This window comes from Quercus robur, chromosome 10, assembly GCF_932294415.1.
Source record: "Quercus robur chromosome 10, dhQueRobu3.1, whole genome shotgun sequence".
NCBI classification, from domain to species: domain Eukaryota; kingdom Viridiplantae; phylum Streptophyta; class Magnoliopsida; order Fagales; family Fagaceae; genus Quercus; species Quercus robur.
The window spans coordinates 54,087,726-54,104,064 of NC_065543.1; the positions used below are offsets into that span (position 1 = coordinate 54,087,726).

Consider the following 16,339-nt stretch of genomic DNA (forward strand, 5'->3'; position numbering starts at 1 on the left):
TTGGTTCTTTTAAGCTTCCTAACGTACACAGGATGCAATTACTCCCCATAATGAGCCTTTGTCGTGACTCTTTTTTATCCCAAAGAGTTTCTCAAAAAATTTCTTCAGTTGTGGGTTTGACTCGATTTAAGTCTCACATTAGTTTTTATTTATTTTTATTTTTATTTTTATGTTAATGTATATAATATAATTTATTTTCCTTCTTTTTTTACTTTATTTCGTACTAATTTTTATTTTCCTTCTCTTTTTCCACTGTCCATTTCTCTTCTCCAACCTCACAGCCCTCCTCACTAGCTACCAGAGTTTAGGGGGAGAGAAAGTTGATAAGATCTTCACTGTTAAGGATATCTATGCAGAATCATATTCCAAGACCAACTCTGCTACAGATTTAGATAACAAGTCTTCTATTCAAACTTCTTCTTCAATTCAAAGATAGAACACCTAATAAGGATAAGTTATACATCCTAAAGAATTCTTGATGTATTCTAATTCCTTGATGTCATCCTTCTCTTATACAGATTATTACAAAAGCTTCAAACAATTGCCAAGAGAATAATGCTTTATTCAAACAAATCTGTTTTCACATTCACAAGTTGAAATAGAGATATAGGTGACAATGTGTTGGCTCAAGAATTGGTGAGTTATTGACTTATTGTCATAGAAATGTTAACCAACGTAAACAATTGAAGTGGACTGAGGCCCAGTTTCCTATAGTTTAGTGTTGTCCAGGGATGTCAAATTGTCAATAGTCTTGGGCTTTGGCTGAGTATAACCCATCAACAACTAATCAGTTTGTATAAATTTACTCATATGTTATTGATAAAAAATATGTCTAATTAAATAAAAAAAAAGTGGGCAAACAACAATAAAAATAAATATAAAAACTAAAGGCAATCGCCTAAATTTATTAAAAAATAAAAATCATGCCCAAAAAAAGTAAAAAAGAAAAGAAGAAAGAAAAAAGAAAGAAAGAAGAAAACCAAAACAAAAGAAGGCCACAGCCCAGGAAAAAAAAAAAAAAAAAAGAGGCAACCAACAGGTATAAAAATAAATAAATAAAAAAGAAAAAAGGAAAACCAAAACAAAAGAAAGCGACGATCCAGGAAAGAGAAAAAAAAAGGCAACCAATAAGTCAAAAAAAGAAAAAGAAAAAGGTAACCAACATGTCGTAAAAGGAGGAAGCAGTGCTGCAGTAGTTTAGTTATTAATGGCAACTGTTCATCTCTGCTCTATTTTCTCCTTATTATCCGTAATTATTCATTTCTCCTCTATGGTCTCCCTAAATTGGGGAGATAATTTTGGTGGGCTAGGCCAGGGGAGAAAACATCTAGGCCCTAACAATTCTTTATCCTCCTCTTCTTTCCAACCAAACATCATAAAATCAATTTTTTCTTTTCTATTTTCTATCCTCTTTATTTCACTTCCAACAAAGCAAACGCTTTTATCAAAAAGAAAAAAGAAAAAAGAAAAAAGAAAAAAAAGACACTAGTCTATATGTGTGTGTGTGTCTATATATATATATATATATATAGAGAGAGAGAGAGAGAGAGAGAGAGAGAGAGAGAGAGAGAGAGAGAGAGAGAGAGAGAGAGAGAGAGAGAGAGAGGGGGTTGGGTTGTGCCCAACTTACTAAATTATTTATCTAATCCACCCAACTTGACCCGCCTCACTTAATGGACCTGCATGGGTTGGGTCTGGTTGATGCGAACTAGGTCAGTTGGCGGGTCAGGCGGTTTTTTATTTTTTATTTTATTTTTAGAATACTAAATATTTTTGACACACATACGGAGAGAGGGAAAAAAGCTTTTAAAAAAAATTTACAGTGGTGTATATCTAAAAGGACTTAATTCTTGGAAAATGAGTGAGTTAAAGAGGTTTAAAATTTGTGCTGTGTATCCAAGAGTTAGGCCATTTTGGATATATACCATTGTAAGTTTCTTTAAAAAACCTTCTGTCCTAGCTAGTTGTATAGCAGTTTTATAAAATTTTCCTTTAACTAAATAGTTATTCTACCTGCTCACACAATACTCCTGATGCGCTTCTCCACTTCATCCACCTTGTTTTTATCCTATAATTCACATCATTTTCAATCTTTACGGCTTGAAGAATTATTGATCCAAGTATAACCCGTAAAAAAAAAAAGAAAAAGAAAGAAAAAATATAAATTACCAACGTAAAAAGAGAAACAGCCAGACCCTCTTCCAAAAAAATCCTAGATAAGCATATCCAACAAGCTTGCGCAGATAGTTCTAGCTACACTATAAGTCTATAACATAACTAGTTATATGTCAGTAAACAATGAAAACAATTTGAGAAGTACATTTTTTCAGGGAAAAAAAATTCATGAAAAGTACCTTTCAATGCCATCGAAACATTGAACATCATAAAGAATTTATAAACAATGATCTTCCTGTTGACTCCTTACACTCTTAAACTCAATTGCTGGTCCACACTTTCTATTTTGCCAAAGATTTAGGCTCTCAAGTATCCATATCTGAAGTGATAAAGCCTTCATAGGCACCTCCACCATAGTACACAAGGTGTGACTACTGGTTATGAAATTTATTTATACTTATTGCACCCTACATACAATACAAGCAAAAAATAAAAAATAAAAAACTCTCCATACATTTTTGGAAAGAAGCCTAATATGGGTTGTCAATGGTATCACCAAGATAAACTAAAGTTATATTCAATAAAATTTCTTTGATTCTAAGAGTTAAATTCCATCACAGAAACGGAAATCAACACCAAGTGATAGGGCTGCTTTCTCTAAGCGCAATTTTTTTTTTCAATTTTCTTAGAGCTTCTAATTGCAGTGAGGCTGAAATGATTTTGAATTTAATACACCTATCCTCAGAATTTCAGCCTTGGGAGATTTAGCATAAACAATGTAATAATTTTGGTTCAATTCAAGTACAAACTTTTAATTTCCTACTGAATTTCCAACTACATTACCAATCACTCTAAATGCTCAAGCTAAGAGACAAGCAAGCAAGTTACCTATTCACAAGTTTCAGTCTCATTGTCTAATTATACACCAAGTTTTATTCTTACTTATAAAAAAATGCACTTAATTTTATTAATTTAAAAGTTTTTAATCTCTCTATTTGTTTTCTTTAAAATAAATATATATAAAAAGAAGAAGAAGGAAAGATAGCAAAATTTTGAGCATTTATCATGTTTTTTTCTCCTGGGATTCTCATGATTCAACTCTCACCTTAGCTTGCTATCATAGATGTGATATATAGAGGGCAGTGTTCTAAAAATTAGAAAAAAAAAAAAAAAAGACATTTGGCCAAAGGAAACAAAAGCAACCTTATAATCAATATGTGGCGTGCCATTAAATAAAAAATTGTCCATTCCTTTGGCTTCCTAATTACTATTTACAATTCTTGTGACTTGAAAAGCAAGAAAAGACAAAAGATGGATAAAAGTTCTGGATGTGACAATCATCAGTTTGCTCATTCTAGAAACTTCCATTTCCAAGAACATTAGGTCATCTCATCAATTATATTTGTACATGAATGGTTAAAAATATGTCAATATTTTCTAGAATTAAATTTAACTTTTTAATTCCTCACTAGTGGTTGAGAAAAATGTATCGCATGTATAATATGTTGGAATGATAAAGGGGTATCACCTTGGCATGCATAGAGTTAATTTATTCATTCTCTAGTTAGGCACAGCCTAAATCCATATTGTACATTGGACAGGAGTTCATTTTCTCATCTGTTAACTTCTTATATATAACTAATAAGCCTCCTGAGAACTGTTTTCAAATTTATAAATAACAAGAATTAGATATTGTAATTGCAATGTACATGATACTAAAAGGAAATACAGCATTTGATGCAGCTAGCCCATATGCCTTGGCCAACATTTCGTTAAATTGAGAAAGCTAGATTCCAAAATCACAGATTACACATGTTATGCCTAGAAGCAGTATATTAATTAATTACACAAAACAAAAAGAAATCAAAGGCTTAACATTTTTTCCCAAGAAAGAAAAGAGCATACCTTTGTGAGGATGATATCCAAAAGATCAGCCTCGATCTGCTTTTGAATTGCACAGCTCAGCTTGGTAGCTGCAAATCAAATATACCTTACTAGAAACCCACACATGCACAACACTATACGAGTAGGTAAAAGTACTCTCTGCTCCCATAATTCTCATCCTCTCCCTCTTCCCCTCTCAGTCTCCCCCTGCTGTCCCATCTGTCTCTTTGTTTCTCACTCAATGCCTCTGTACAAGCAAAATTTTTTTTTTCTTTCTCTGTTTTCCTCTTGGACATTTTTCTCACCCAAATCAGTGAGTTTTGAAAGTTCTGAAAAAGAATCGTTTTGGCTCAACAAAAGACCATTCATTTGGCTCCTCACAGGCTAGACACAGAGCATCATAGGCCTTTGGACTAGTCATCATAATAACAATTAAGCTAGACATTGAAGGTTCTAGAAAGACTATTTGAAGTATTTGCAAAATGAGGTCAATTGATCCAGCATGAACAAACAATGAACTTGGTAACGCTCAGACTAACACAGGAACTTGTTCAATGAAGTTATATGAACCTAGCAAACCTAACAACTTATGTGCAGCAAATATTAAACATTAATAAATAAACGGAAACTTAAATATATATAGGTCCAGCAAAAAACATTAAAAAAATAAAACAGGAAATAAACCAAAACTAATGTCATGACTCATGACTGGAAAAAGAATGCAGTCAAATTAAGGCTTATTGTGATTGCTTACATAGTTCAGATCTACCTTATACGCGTCTTTTGTAGGATTCAATACATCCTTGTACAAAATAATCATACAATCCAATCTAATCCAATCAATCTCAAGTATCACAATTTTCTCCACTAATATCATTTATGTCCATGAGAAGGATCGTGTTGCATTACAGTACCCCTAAGCCACACAATATTACTGACCTAGCCCAAATATTATTTTTATGACTTGAGGAAAATGATAGCCATATCAACACCATATTCCAAACAGACTAATAACATTACAATTAATAACACCTCTTAATCATGTATATAACACAATATACACACAGGTAATCCATACAATCTGAGAAGCCACAAAAAGTCATTTAATTGCTTAAAAGTCAAATAAAGAACATAATTAACTTAGAAATATTAAAATTATGATAATAAACTTAAAATTATTAAAAGGCCATATATGTCAAAGACCATGTTTTGGTCCATAGCTCAACAAAATCCAAAAAGCCAAAACTTGAGGCTCAAAAATATATATACATGCCAATACCAAACATTACCATTTAGTTCAGAATTACAAGAGTATCACCCCTAAATAGAAATACAAAGAAAGGAAAATCTAGGACAAAACAATATAAGGTTAACACCTTATAATGACCATTAGAATCAGAATAGCAGCAACCGATTCATTCTTTTGACATTTACGCCAAAAACACTGTTAGAAGCACACAAGGAATACATGAAAGAAACACTTAAAAATATTAACAGTTCATGGTATATATCTAACTAGTCAGAAGGAAATACAGATGCAAGGAACTGCTCATCCTCTAAGTATATTTGCAAATTCTTGGACTCCATTAAAAACCTAACAGCTTCCTCATCAAATTCCAGCACGAAGGCCAGCTTGATCAGTTCAGAGAGTGCACCAATATGATCACAGTTCCCCCATAACACACCCTCAGATATTGCTTCAGAAAAATATGTAGCATATTCAATTTGATTCTTATATGCACTAGACCTGTCCAACTTCTGTGTGAAAAACTTTGAAGACTCTCTATCCCAGCATATCATTCGGCTTGCTCTTGCATTCACGATCTCCCCTGAAGAAAGTGATAAACTGTACTTTACGCTTATCGGTTCAACTATCTCAAGGAAAGTAATATTCAGAAGCCCTCGGATAATTTCATGCCTTCTTTCAGCTTCCATTTTCATCACTGGATTTGCTAGAAAACCAAGGATGAGTGTAACCAGATCTTTTGTAATCAAATTCTCCTTTGGATTCACCTGATTGAGTTGAGCAACATCCACCATTCCACTGTGCATGATTCTTCCTTCTCTACAGACTCGGATATAGTGCGAACACCAATCTTCCTGTAAATATCAAACAACTTCATCTGAGGTAAAGAAGGCTTGCTTGGCTGAGGGTACCAGACAAATAGGGATTGAGCAGAAAAACGATTGAAGAGATCTTTCAGCTGAAGATCATCAGCAATAAAAACATCATGCTTGTTGAACAGCAAAACTTCATCTGAGCCAGAAGCAACTGGCAATTTCACCAGCTTCTCAGTGATAGTTTTCTCAGTCTTTTCATCCCAGTGCTTCAAAACATACCCCCAGAACTTAAGACAGTCATCATTTGACAATCGGTGTCCTGAAATTTCCCAAGCCTCCCAAAGCTTACAGTAATCGGAAACTGAAGGATTGCATTTAACATGGAAAGCACGTGAGAAGAAGTTAAGTAAATTTTGCTCATAATATTTGTCAAGCACTTTCAGCTGCAAACTGAAGAGACCATCCTTGTCATGCAGAACACATTCACAGGGGCTGACCCACTCTCCTTTCTTATTTCCATATGGGATCCATATCCCTTTTGTAAGTTCACTGTCATTCTCCCAATTACATACACTCAAGTAATTATATATTCGAACTATAGTAGGGAAATGGAAATGGACATGGAGTTCGAGGTGCCTGGCAATCAATGAACATCCGTCTTCAACATCAAGGGTGACTCCTATTGCCTTGAGCTCTTCTTTGTACAGTGTGATATTAGAACCATAAAAATCTTCATCAATAAAAGGTCCATCTGTCCGCTCCAAATAAGAGCCCCACCTAGGATCGAACAATAAGCACTTTTCTGGAGGCCTATAACCTTTAGTGGTCTTCAACCATTTCCAAGAATTTTGTTTTAGGAAAGGATCTGGAAAGGAGTAATTCTCTCCTTGGATTAAAATCCGTATGCATTCCAGCAATGAGAACACATTTTCAGCAGTTATCAGAGCAGGATTATAGGGAAAGTGAAGACCAGCTGCAACAAACTTCGCACCATCTTTAAATTCAACAACAACTCCCATGCTCTTCAGCTCTTCCGTGTATTTATGAATGTCCTTGCCATAACAGTTGTCACTATCATCTAAGAAAGGGAGGTCAATAGTAATTGGTAAAATTGACTGCCAATCTGGCCCAAACAGAATGCAATCTCTCGGAGGTCTCTTATCACCACGCCTAGTCTGCAACCACTTAAGGTCACGGATGTTCTTCTCAAGATCTGGAGGAAACACAAAAGGACTATCTTTTAGCTGTCTGTGACATGAAAGAAAAGAGAGAACAATTTCTTTAGTCATGAAGGATGCCTCCAGCTTGAATTTGTCAGAAAATTCTTTTACCGCCTGCTCAAAATCCACCTTCACCCCAGTTTGCTTCAACTCGTTTCTGTAAGAGAAGATACTGCTTCCATAGAAATCATGATCAATCAATGCAAAACCTTCAAAAACCTGTAGAATGCAAACCCATTGATGGTCAAACAAGAAACATTCTCCCGGAGGTTTGTACCCAAGATTCGTCTTAAAGCATTTCACACCTCTCAACGCCTGAACAAGTTTGTTATCTGATCCTAGACGTCGCATACATTCCAGTATCAAAAGAACTGCCTCGGCTGTCAGAGACGAGCTTGGAGGAGATTTTAAGTTGTCTACAACAAGATTATAACGATCACTGAAGCCAATTACCACACCAAGTGACTTGAGTTCCTCTCTATAAGAAAGAATTTCCTCTCCAAAGTAATCTCGATCGACGAAGGGGATGCTACTGATTTGTGATGCAGTTTTCCATTCCGCATCAAACAAAACAGCTTCAACTGGAGACCTGTCACCACAGCATGTCCTTAGCCATCTCTTATTCTTGATACTGTTGATGAACTCATCCTGGGGAAGAAACTTTTCCCTCAAAAATCTGATGAAATTTAGTATAGACAGCACTTGGTCTCTACTTAAAGTGGAGTATTCTGTGAAAGACATAAGACGCTTTCCAATATATTCACATGCTTCTCCATACTCAGACATGACACCAATTTTCTTCAGCTCCTCCTTATACTCACTTATTTCATCACCATAAAAACTTAGATCAATCAACGGAATATCAACAAGCACGGATCCGTTCTGCAAAATGTTTCCCACTGAAGAGGAAAGCATGAATGACTCTGAAGGTGGCCGGTAACCAGGACAGCCACTGGTAGTAATTTTCAGCCAGCTACCTTCCTTTATGCATTTCAAGAAATTCTCGGGAATGTAAATTTCTCTAAGTTTCAGATTCCGAATCCAATCCAACAGCAAGAGTGCATTTTTCTTGGTGAGTGGTGATGATACTGTAGGAATTGCAGCATTAGGAGGAGATATATCAGGGATATCAGAAGCTACAACATGAGTTTTGAGGAACTCCAAGAGTGTTTCTCCAGAAGCAAATTCATCAGCAAAATAGCCTGGTTGCAAGTAGTCTTCTGCTAACTCAACGTAGCCTTCATTTTTCCATGGATTTGAACCAATCAATCCCACCCATTTGCTTCCCTTGGCAGGGACAAGAACCCCTTTCCTGTGACTCTTTAGATTTCCATAGTTATCCACAAGTGGCATAGAATCACATAAAACACCAACCTCCTGTTGGGAAAGAAAAGACTTTCGAAGCGAGTGGTACAAGAAGTGAACAAAGGCAATGGCACGCTTCTGGCAGCTATTGAGATATTTATTTAGGTGAAGTGCATATTCATAGACGCTCATAGCACTAATATTCACATGATCTCGTAGCCACCATGACACTGTATCCCTCTTAGAGAAGACCCGAATAGCTTCTTGTGTGCTTTTCGGCAAAAAAAAGTAATTGGCTGGACATTTGAATTCCTTGTTCCAATCAATCAGCCATGAGATATGATCAGAATGAAGGGATAAGGACACCACTCTGTCACGACTCAACTGCTTGGATTCATTTATGCTGCACAAAGATACATCGCCATAAAGATCCACATATTTTATCAGTGGAATGTCCTTGATTTTGGTTAATTCAAATTTGAACCTCCAGTTATCAGAAAGAAACAGTAAAAGCTCCAAGTACACGTCCTCTGACACTCCTTTAACAAGTTTAGAACTTTGGATGCACTCTGCGTACCATTCGTTGTTGACTAGTTCCACACCCAGGAAATTCAGAATGCTATCACATTCTGTTCTATCAAATGAGGAGCTCAAAATGTGCTTTCCATGTGATGAAAGATGAGCCAAGCTCACCTTTTGCTCCCTTGCCTTTTCCAGAATGGTACAGAAAGCAGGCATAAGCCTACCAACTTCACGAGGTTGATGAAAGGACTGCTGCTCCATGTATGACTCACTTGGAAGAATACTTTTTTCAAGAAGCTTTGATTTGATGGACTCCAGGACAACATTTAACTCTTGATAAGAAGAGCTGTTGATGGGAATGAACCTGAACATGGGAGCCAAACTAGACACTGGCGCATTCCCGGAATTTATAACTAGTGAATCAAAAGCATTGATAAAAGCAGAGGGCACGCAGTCAAGAATCCCTTGGTTCCACTTATTGTCCAAGAGAATTGTTTCCCTTGATGAGGCAAGAAGAAAATCTGCCTGAATTATGAAGGGAAAGTTAGTAACCATCTCTGTGGGAAGAAATGCATAGATCCCAGGTGAGCTCATTCCCCTGTGGAGGCGCTCATCAAAAGGAAAAGCCAACGTGATCACCAACTCTTCAACTTCCATTCTCCTTTCCACTTTGTTTTCCTGCCTGACAGGAAACTTTTGCCTCCACATAAAGTACCTGCATTCTCCCTCAGACCCCTTACCATTTTCATCAGCAGAGAGATGGATTGTGTAGGACACAGCATCAATGTTCTTCCTCTCCACCAATTCAGTCTCACTTGTGATTGCTATTGCACTTACTGTATTCAGCCTTGGATCCTTGTTATGTTCCCTGACTGAAAGTTGCCTAATCTTTGATAGGAACAATAGAACTTCAGGATGAACATTTGAGAGCTGCTGCTTCACAGGTTCGACCTTATCGAACTTTAGTGGTAAGACTATTGTTGTTGTTGGAAGAGTGGTCCCAGAACCATATATTTTTTTGATGTCCGAAAGAGTTGGACTCTCCTCGACCCATTCAGGAACTATGTACCCAAGATTGCAATGTGGGCAAGGCTCTTCATTGAACCGTATCTGATATCCATTGCTGAATATGCATGGCTGAGAACTAACCAGAAAGACGCTCTTAAATCCAATTCCTGTATATTAACAATAGAATATGCTAATTAGAGCAATAAGAGAACAACTAAATTATCCTGTCCAGTAATTATCCTTTTCTTTCACTATAATTGAGTATATAACACATAATACTCTACATTGACATCTTAAGATTAGAATAGAAGTCAATTCACAAGCATTGAGAGAGAGAGAGAGAGAGAGAAAGAGCTTGGGGGCTGTCAATTCCATTGGTAATTGTAATTTATTTTTAAAAAAAGGTTCCAATTTTAACGACATTTTTTCAATGTAGTTTCACAAGAACATCACAGGTTTTATAAGTACAGCAAACTTTTAGAATGCATATCTTATATTTAAGCCATTAAGTGAGGATTTCTCAAACAAAAGAATAAAAACATATACAAAAACATGCTTGGAAAATATGTTCAAACCTGTTTTTACCTATTTTAAAAACATATTTTAAAAATGGTGGACCAAATAGCTCTGGAGTTTCGTTTTAGATTCAAAGAACCATTTATGGTTTTAAGGATTTGCATTTAATTATAACAAATTTTGGCTCTAATCATTTGACTTTGTCTTTATGTTCTTGACTAACAACTTGTTTGTTCCAATGTTAAACATTTCTCAAAAAATGTTTTCCTCGTTTTTGAGGGTTTGGGACAATTGAAAAATTGGGTCAAACTGAAATTATTTTCTGTTAATCAGGAAAAATACATTCTTAGGGTCTAAAAATGTTTTACACTTTTTAGGCTCAAAAGAACGAAAACCTCCAAAATGACAAAAGTATCCCAAAATCTATAATATGACAAAATTTCCCTCAAAACCTCCAAAATGCTATTGAAACATTCAAAATGACCATTATAGCCTTTAAACCTTTAAAATAATAAAAATATCTCTCAAAAACCTCTAATATGACCTAAATATCCTAGAATCATCTAGAACGACAAAAATACCCATAAACTCCAAAAATGGCCAGAGTAACCTCAAAAATTTTAAAATGCCCTTGAAACTACAAAATGACAAAAATAACTTGGAAACCTATAAAATGATAAAAATACACTCTTGAAAACCTCTAAAATGATAGAAGAAACCTTAATTTTCTAAAAGACAAAATTACCCTCTCAAAACAAACATAATACCCAAAAACCCCTAAACTTACGAAATACCTTTAAAACACACTATGGGTGTATTTGGATAGAACTTATTTTGCTGAAACTGAAAACTGAAAACTGAAAATACTGTAGCAAAATAATTTTTAAATGTGTGAATAGTATCGTGGGACCCATTTTTAATGAAAAAGTTACTGAAAAGTGTAATTTGTGGGTCCATGAACAGTGCACAAATGCACTGTTCACGGACAAAAAGTCAACAAGTGCGGCTAAAAAAAAAAAAAAAAAAAAAAAAAAAACAGCTGAAACGCAGGAAACGCTAAACGTGGACGCAGAAGTTGAATACAAACACACACTATGACTAGAAAACCCTCTCTATTTTTTTTCTTTTTCTATAATAGATGGTTACAATGGGGGAGAGGGGATTTGAATTGTCTCCGTTGGAAACACTAGGAGGTGTCAATTGAGCTACAATACTCTTGGCAACCAAAATACCCCCTAGAACCTCCAAAATGAAACAAAAGAAAAAATCCCTAAAACATTGAAATGACAAAAATATCTCATGAATCCGCAAAATAACCACGATAGGCCTCAAATTTTTGGGAATCGCCCCAAAATTTTAAAAGTCATACAAAAAAAAATTTAAAGTGCCAGTTTGGAGGTTTCAAATATTTTTAATTATGATTTCAACGTGTAAGTTTAGATAATAGTTGGGCTTATTAGTGTAATTTTCAATAATTTTATTTTGTTCATCCTTATTTTTAAGTTTGATTTTAGATTGATTTTAGTTGTTCTGATTAATATTTTAAAAGTTATGATTTAAATTTTTTATTTAATATCTGTATAAAAATATAGAAAATGGTTTTCAAAAACACAACCATACACCCTAGAAAAAAAAAAACAATTGTCTTTGAAAATATTTGGCTAAAATTCAATACTCTAACTTCACCTTATTCAATACCCTAACTTTCAATTTTGTTCAATTCAGTCATCTAGTTAATCTCTATCAACTTAAAAAAATAAAAAAAAATAAAAAAAATAAAAAAATAAAAAAATCCTTTAATACAAAACTAAATTCTTTTTTTTTTTTTTTTTGGGTGGGGGGAGGGGAGGTCCTTAACAGCTAAAATCTAACAAAGACAAATGGAAAGACTAAATTGAACAAAGTTATTTTTACAAGAGGAAGTGTCATTTGAACTAAAGCTTATTGGTGACTAAGAATATATGTTGGCTTAAATACCAAAGACTAATACACATTATCTCTATCAAAATCAATTGTTAAATATTTACATTCCTTCATACCTTGACTTGTTTGTTCACGTTTTCTATAAGCTGTATTTTGACTTTGCAAAATTTCATCATGCAAGAAGATTTATTTATAGATTTTATGCTTTGAACTCTTTTTCCATGGCAACAACATTTCATTCCTGATTCAAGCAATTATTGTAACTCATATTTCATATGACTCTTAAGTTAGCATTTATCACTGGAGAATAATATGTGAAAGTTGCTCCTTTTGTGGAGAAATTATTAGGTCCACCGGGAGGACTGCCTCCCTAACCTCCTAACCAATAAAATGTTGTTATTTATACAAATGAGACATAGAGGTTGACCTAATAATTTCTTCCTATTGTGGATCAAGGAATTTTGATGTTTGAATTAAACAAACAAATCAAAACTGTCATGCTTGTTCTGTCTTCTTTCCAAGTCAACCCCATTAATATTATTAATAGTTTTCTTGACAAAATAGCATTTTGAATAAACCATATATAACAACTTTTGGTGTTACTAGTTCTCATAACAATACTTAGACTAGATTGGCTAGTATAAGTTGTAATTTTAGGAAACTAGATAGAGTACCTTTCTCCCCAATATAACCACATTTCCTATTGCCTTTCTTGGTGGACCGACCAACACTGCAAATAGAGTCAATGTTTTTTGATGAGAAACCTTTCTCATTGTTGAAAATCAGCAATGTTGCTAGAGCCCTTGTGTTTGTAATGTCCTCAGAAGTTATGACAAACTCAAGGGATGGATCCACTCCATCCAAGTAATTATTATCTTCAGCATTCTGACAAAAAATAATTCAACATTATACATAAGTCAACAAAAGTCAACCCTATTCTTTTGCTCCATAAATACATCTAACACTAAGTCTATATAGTAAACATTTTTTCATAGAAACTGTGTTTAATTTAGAAGTTTGGAGTGAGAGAGAATAGAGTGGAAGGAGAGAAAAGGCCAAGAGAATGATTGCATTTTCCCCCATTTAATTTAAAATTAAGTAAAAGAGTACTCCACTTTGTTTGGATGTTAATTTGGAAGGAGAGAAAACGATATTATCATATAAATTAACAATTATAACTATCTTTTGCTAATTTTAAGAGTTCTTCTATGGCCCCAACAAAATTTCACAAGCTAAAGTGTCTATCAGCCTTAAAGTTGGAATAAAATAAGATTGCATCCAAACCCACCACAACTCAAATCAAGGTTATTGTGAAAATGTTGACTTTCTCTAAGCATAGACTTTCTCTAATTTTGAAGTAAAGATTAATTTAACCTTCTCCCTTTATTTCCCTCTCCTCCCCGAGAAAATCTATCATGTATTTGATATATATATATATATATATATATTTACCATCTCACATGGGGTACACAGGGACGGAGGCATAGTTTGACTTGGGGGCAATTCTATAAAATTACACTTTACCCTCTCTTTAACAATATCATTAATTCTTTCAAGAGTAATGCTATAACCACAAACTTTTTTACAATTTATTGATGTAACAAATTCTTATTAGTTCACATTTAGACCTACTACTTACACTAATTTTTACTTACCAATAACCACTCACCACATCAGTAATTTGTAAAAAAATTTATAATTCTAACATTTTCCTCCTTTTAAAGACTATTAAAAAAAAAAAAAAAAAAACTATAGACCTAAAATCTTAAACAAAGTATAAAAATCCAAAAAAATTAAACCAACTACAAAAATTACAAATACCCAAAATAAAACCAGTTTTATTGAAAATAATTTAAAGGAAATATTTTTGTCTTTATCTAACCCATAAATTAAAAAAAAAAAAAAAAAAAAAAAAAAAAAAAAAAAAACAACCTCAGAAGCTAAGCAGCAATTAGAACGGATGCCGGAGCCATAGCACACCCCATCAGATACATGTAATACATCGTATACCCCTTCCATCTAAAATCAGTTCTAAGATAGAATATGTGAATAACATACAACAAAGTTGTGTCCCCTGGTTGGCCCATGTAAAATTAATAATTTGTCTTTTGAGTGAGTTTGGCATCCCACATTTTCTAGTAATTTATCTTTTAAAAGATCAGACGTAAGGGTGTTTGGATTGATAAAAACTGAAGAAAAAAAAAAAAAAAAAAAAAAAAAAAAGAAAAAAAGAAAACAAACAAACATGAGCCCCACTAAAATTTTAAATTTGAGTTACAAAAACTGAAAACAAAATTTGGATATTTCCAAATTTTGAGGAAAGTGTTTTAATGGTCCCATTACTTTATGCACAAATTTAAGTTTTAGATATGAGATAAGTATCCACGATATGAAACCAAATAAATATTCTCTGAAGTGAGTGAAAAAGTAGAGTTAAAGATATGAGTTATGGGAACTAAATTATAAGTGAAACCAAACACTCTAAGGTTGTGTGCCTATGTTTTATCCAAAATATAAAAGTTAATTAAAAATAATAATTTTGTTACCTCTTGAAAAAAAAGTAAGAAAAAAAAAAAAGCACAATCAGAAGCTAAAATCTTCTAGCCACAGACGTCTGTGAAAAAATCGTAAAAAAAAAAAAAAAAGGTGGTGGAAAGTATTAACGGACATTTATGTTAACTCTTGTTACATTCTTAATGTTGCTTGCACACACTCCTTATAAAATTGTGTTTTTGAAAACACGATTGTGTACAACAGTGAGGATCTGATAATCATTACTCAATCGTTTAAAAATTTAATTTGAAGAACAATGACATGGGCATTCTGATATTCACAAACATATACATCATTGAGAGCCAATAACAAAAATAAAAACACAAACACACAAACATATACTATTAAGAAAGAATGAATGAAGTTGAGAAAGTAACCTGAATGAGTTCCATGAGAAAATGTGCATCCTTGGCATAAAGCTCAGCAGAGAGGTTCTTGACAGCCTGGTGAAGATCCTCTATTAATGGGTTCTGTTCCCCTCCAATGGAGAACTTTGTTCTACGTATCTCCTCAATGTGTTCTCTTGCTGCAGCCTCCATATCTGTACGTAAAAACTACACAAACACAAAAAGCTGAAAAACCAGAGATTTCTGCTTTTGCTTACAGAGAGAGAGAGCAGAGTGAGAGGGTATGAAATGTACACACACACATATATATATATATATATATATACACTATGTATAGAAGGAGTGTTTGGATCCACGGCATGTTTTCAGGTTTTTTTTTTATATGAACAGTAATTACAAGAATTTACTGTATAAAGACAAAATATATTTTTTACGGTCTCATACTACTATTCACATATTATACTATTTTTCGTTACAATAAAAATAAATTATATCTAAATAGACCCACGGTGGTGAAGTTAGCTTAGCTTACTTTTCGACGAAGAACAAGGTTGATGAGAGAGAATAGTAGAGCGTCGCAGGATTGTACGAAAAGTGGAGCTTTTCGCACTGATTCGACCGCTTGGGTCAAATTGTTTTAAAGACCTTTGGTCTCTTCTTCATTTTTCCAATGGGAACTCTGACAGTCTGACTAGAGAGTGTGGAATCATAGTGGACGACCAAGACTTTTGGACTTCGATGGGTCTCCTTTTCACTTTTTTCCCATAATAATGTCATTTATGATTAGGAAAAAAATATATAGAACCTGAATTATTTTCCAATTTCTTGTTACAATTGTAACAAGCCTAGGTGATGGAGATAAAATTGAGAAATGTCTATCACGTC

The 16,339-nt window shown here is 34.0% G+C and overlaps 1 pseudogene; it reads right to left on the reverse strand.

The window, feature by feature from the left end:
* Positions 1-5,191: 5,191 nt before the first annotated feature.
* On the reverse strand, positions 5,192-15,728 carry LOC126703563 (uncharacterized; annotated as a pseudogene).
* Between the last annotated feature and the right edge of the window lie 611 nt (positions 15,729-16,339).